Source organism: Papaver somniferum, chromosome 5 (genome assembly GCF_003573695.1).
Source record: "Papaver somniferum cultivar HN1 chromosome 5, ASM357369v1, whole genome shotgun sequence".
Lineage (NCBI taxonomy): Eukaryota > Viridiplantae > Streptophyta > Magnoliopsida > Ranunculales > Papaveraceae > Papaver > Papaver somniferum.
Genome location: NC_039362.1, coordinates 162,415,612 through 162,421,018, shown reverse-complemented (window position 1 = coordinate 162,421,018; position 5,407 = coordinate 162,415,612). Strand labels below are relative to the sequence as shown.

Below are 5,407 nucleotides of genomic sequence, written 5' to 3'. Positions count from 1 at the left end.
CTTTGTTGGTACTAATAGCTGAGGAAATGGGGCTCTAGGCCTAAAATCAGACCTTTCAGGAACCGAATTCACATCATCAGAAACTTTATCAGTCTCTTCAGCTACTGGTCCTGAGAGGTGAGATCCTGAGGGGTGAACTACAGTATGTTCACTATCGGGCATGGTTACCTTATTGTCTACAACTCTACCACTTCTAAGGGTTCTAACAACATTCAATTGATTCGATGGTTTTGCACCTAATTCATGAACTCCTCTAGGGTTGGGTTGTGTTTGACTAGGAAACTTACCTTTTTCTCTCAAAGAATCACTTATCAGACCAACCTGGGTTTTTAACTCGGAAATAGCCTGACTATTTTCTTGTCCTATCCTGTTACTAGCTTGTAGACTCTGTTCTACGGATAACTGGAATTTTGCAGTTTGCTGAGTTAACAAGGCGAGAGATTCCTCTAAACTTAGGATTTTCTTATCTGACTGATTCTGAAACTGAGCTAGTCCTGAAGGATTCTTAGTATAGCCAAAACCTGGGGGAGCATTAGAATTACTAAACTGACCTTGACTTTGGCCCTTAGACCACGAAAGGTTCGGATGGTTTCTCCAACCAGGATTATAGGTTTCTGAATATGGGTCAATCTTTTGACGGTTATCAAATCTAGTGTTATTATAAAGAGCATTGGCCTGCTCTTCAATATTCTGGCCTTCCCAAAAAGGCTCCACTCTACCACTAGTCTGGCCCACTTCTAAGGCTTCTAACCTTTTTGCTATAGCAACAATTTTGGCATCTGATTCATAGCCTCCTTCTACCCTATTAACGTTTCCTCTACTTAAAAGAATTGTTTTCTGGGGTGCCCTACTATTTTCCCATTGCTGGGTTTTTTCGGCGATTTCATTAAAAAATTCCATCGCCGCATCAACAGTTTGGTTTTCAAATCCACCAGTGCATAGAGACTCAACCATGGTCGTTGTGGAATAATCTAAACCCTCATAAAGGATCTGAACTAGCCTAACCTTTTCTAAACCATGATGAGGACACTGGGATAATAAATCATTGAACCTTTCCAAATACCTATATAAAGATTCTCCCTCTTGTTGTGAAAATGTGCATATTTGCGTCCTAATAGACGATGTTTTGTGCCTAGGGAAAAACTTATTGAAAAAGGCAGATGTAAGTTGTTCATATGTCTCAATTGACTCGGAGTCCAAACTATACAGCCACGACTTGGCCTTATCTTTCAGGGAAAATGGGAATAACCTAAGTTTCAAAGCATCATCATCTAAGCCTCTAATTCTTAGAGTACTACAAATTTCCTCAAAATCCCTAACATGGTAATAAGGGTTTTCATTTTCTTTCCCTAAAAAGATTGGGAGCATCTGTAAGGTCCCAGGTTTCAGTTCATAGGGTGCCTCCGTTTCAGCTAACTTAATACACGAAGGACGGGTAGTCCTAGTTGGATTCAACAAAGCTTTCAAAGTTGCCATTTCTGGCGCTATCGGAGCAACAGGATTCTCTCCTCTCAAAGAACGTTCAAAAACAGACTCTTCAAAAGCCGGACTTTCTAGATTAAGGTAATCGAGACGCTTCGAACTACTAGGTTTCTCTTTAACAAATCTACCTAGTGCGTCTCTTTTACTTCAGTCAGGCATACAATAGAATTTTCTAAATTGGAAGGGTAAGCAAACACAGATCAAGGCCGACTCAACCAAATCAAACCTATTGATTTCTAGCAAACAAAAAGCATGATGGCTCCACTTAGATTGTTTCTAGACCAGCTTCTAATCCTTCGAACGGGAATTCGTTACAATTTAAGCAAACCCCTCTGGAATCAATCCGAGTTAACGTAAGTTGAATAGAGGCGAGGGAAGCTCGGTGGAGCTTTGATACCCAAGGCCTCACCGGTATTACAAGGCGGCGCAATCACGCATTCAACTTACAGAAACCGTCAAGAACTTCGAAGTATGCTTAAAAGAGTAACCAATATTTTTCGAATGACTTTCCTGTTAAGCTCGTTACCCTAGCGGTCTCGTTCTAGTCAAAATTTTAGGCTTAGGTTCGCGTAGGTTATGTGTTCCTAAAGCGGGCAAGAAGAGAACGGTGATGAAATCCGAACCCTTATCTTGTATGGCCAGGCCTTGCCCTTTACTAGAAAAATAAATGTCCGTATTCAGTCCTCAACATATATGCATATGAAGAAGTCCAGTAACTCGCTGACAGGGGATTCGCGAGTGTTTAGAATCTTACCTCCCGTTCCAGACGGGGGATGAATCGGTTGTAGTCGACTCGGGCCACTGACTCCGATGTCTAGTGTACAACCCCCAGGTGCAGAGACAATATCGTAATTGTCCTCCTTCTCTGCAAACAGTTTATATTTAAAGTACCCTTCCGTAGGGTAATAAAAATAATAATGTCCCAAAGTCCAAAAAAATAAAGAAAAATTACAAAAATAATAAACCCTAATACAGTTTTTTTTTTTAAATAAATAAACAAACCCTAAACTAAAATTGTCTAAAATAAAATTGTATTCTTTTCTGTTCTGTTCTTTTTGCTTAAATCTTTAGCTCCAAGTCTTCATGAAATCACCAAACTCCTTGGCTCAATTTTCTTTATGATCCAGAACCTGTAGACACAAGATAAATACCCAAAAACATAAAAAGGACAAAAATAATAATAAAATAAAATAAATCTAAAACCCTAAAAACAAGTCCTCGTCGGCGGCGCCAAAAATTGATGTGATTTGTAGATAGTGGTAAAAGTGGTTCGATTCTCAGACTTGTGAAGGATATTAATTAGACTTAAATTCTAATATTAAAATAGAAAACTCACTAAAAATTATAGCAAACTCAAAAAAAGAAACACTGAGGCTAAGATTCCACTATTTTCCAAGTTCAAAGTGATTAAAGTAATACTTATATTTATGCAATTTTCTTGTTTAATTTGATTCTAAAATATTGCAACAAGTAGATTTTCAAAAGTAATAATTGTAAATACCAAGTATGAAGCATCAAAAGTCTTAAAACTAAGCATACTCCATCAAAATAGATCACAATCACTCAAATAAAAATCATATTCAATAATAATTCAAGGCAAATAATCATATAATTATTGCAAATAAAAAGATAAAATAGAATATACCACTTTTTGTTGGAAAAATAGCTTCCTCTATCGCCTCAACAATGGGGTTTAGATCCTCATATTAATCATGATCTCAAAATATGTGTTTGTTGCTCAAAAGATGATTAGAAGAATGAAAAGTAATAACACAGACTGTTTGCAACAGTGTATTGGTGTTGCAAAACAGCTGTTACAATGGAACTATTACAGAAAAACTGTTGCTTTGTCGCTGATTTTAAGACCCTAAAATACGACTGCCCTGCACAGCTTAATGTTCTTCAGCTGTTAAACAACGACACTGTTCTGCGACTGTTTACCGTGCGTCAATGTTCTTCGCATTCTTCTTCTTCAGCAGCAACAGCAGTAGCAGCAGAAACAGAGTTTGGTAAAGCTCTGATTTCCTCTTCTCTGGCTCTCCTTAGGTTCCCAAACTCTCGACACCTCTTCTATATGACCCAAGACATCTATTTATATCAAAAATACCGATTAAATCTCTCCAAAATCTTCCAAAATCTCTTTCATTCTCTTCACGGCCAAGTTGCGGCAATTTCTTGTTTTAGAATTTTTACGCGTTTCTGAGCTTTCCTTTTTATTCTAAACTCTTCCTTAGATAGATACAAATCTTTGGGAAGGTTTAAAGCGCTTTAATCTCTCTAAAATTCCCTAAAACAGGTCACACACGTGACTTTCCATATTTTCTGTTGTGAGAAAAATCCGTTGATTGAGCCCAGTCTAATCGATTTAAACACCCATATCAGATTCCTAGACCCATAAGGAGTCTATCCTATGAAAATCATAGGTTTAATCGACCTCAAACTCCTCCAAATCACGATTGCCAAAACTGTTCTTCACTGCACTATTTTCCCGCCAAAACCTGGTTTTTTTAAATGTTGAAGATGGTTGCCCCTTATCCAGAGTAGGGGTGCGATTAGCAACTACCTGGAAATGGGATTCCCCTTAGTAATTAGGTTACCCCTTATCCAAAGTGAGAGTACGAATAACAAATGTCCTCTGGGTGCTTTCCGACAACTTTTCGAGCCAATTTTTTCCAAAAATGTTTATTGGCCAAAAACACCTACAAATAAATAAAACACCATAATAAGTACAAAAATGAGCCCTAACAATATATAGAATCGAGACAAATCGGACACAAAAATGTGTCTATCACATACCGTTTTGGAGGTTTATAGTGTTCACAGGGACATATCTTCAGCTGACCGGATTAGTTGGGATGATCCTCAACTTTTTAGACTCTATATATATGATTGGATGTCTACTTTGGGGTACCAACCTCACCTTATTTGAGACTACATGCTATTGGCAAGTAGGGAAACAAATACATTTCGCTTCATGGGAGTCAACCCATCAGATTTGTTCCCTCTACTCTATCTCTTATTTTTATTGTTTATTTTTGTATTTCCCATCTTAATTTCTACGTTGGATGACTCAATTACATTGAGGACAATGTAATGTTTAAGTGTGGGGGAGTGGGTAGTTATCCATATTTTTGCAGGTTTTCACTTTTCTTAGAATTAAGAAAAAAAATCAATTGCATAATATCTCTGTTTTGCTCGAGGACTAGCAAAATATAAGTGTGGGGATGTTGATAAGCATGTATATGCTACATTTTATACCCATATTTATATTATCTATGATACAATATTTTAATTACTAATACTATTTTAGTTCTTTTGTAGAAAGTACAAGTGAATTTGATCATCCAGCGAATAAACAGCAAAATGTGAGACTTAATGGTGTTTGCGACGAAAATGGAAAAATGTGGTTGGCCTGGTACTTCCATATATCAGCAACCACAATGATGAAATGTGGTTGGCCTGGTATTTCCATGTATCAGCAACCACAATGATCAATTATGCTGGCCTGGTATTTCTATATATCAGCAGCACTTATTATGCTGGCCTGGTATTTCCATGTATCAGCAGCCGGGTTGGCCTGGTATTTCCATATATCAGCAACCACAATGAAAAAAATGACAAAATGTAGTTGGCCTGGTATCTCCATATATATAAGCAGCATAAAATTGTTTCATAGGCGAGGCACAAACGCAACAAAGGAATTGAAATCAAAATGGGGTTGGCACATGCAAACTGAAAATGAGAAGTATTTTATCTTTCTTACTTTATTACATATATATTCCATCGGGAAAGATAATTTATTTTCCATGTGAAGAATTAATTAAGGAATATTTACACGTGAGATTATTTTGGAAATAAAATAATTCTTTCTTCATTTGGGAGATTTTGGAAATAAGGAGAGTTTATTATTTCATTGGAAGAACGA

General features: G+C 37.0%; 1 pseudogene; it reads left to right on the top strand.

Moving 5' to 3' along the window:
• Nucleotides 1-1,012: 1,012 nt before the first annotated feature.
• LOC113284842 lies at nt 1,013-1,112 on the top strand (annotated as a pseudogene).
• Nucleotides 1,113-5,407: the final 4,295 nt, after the last annotated feature.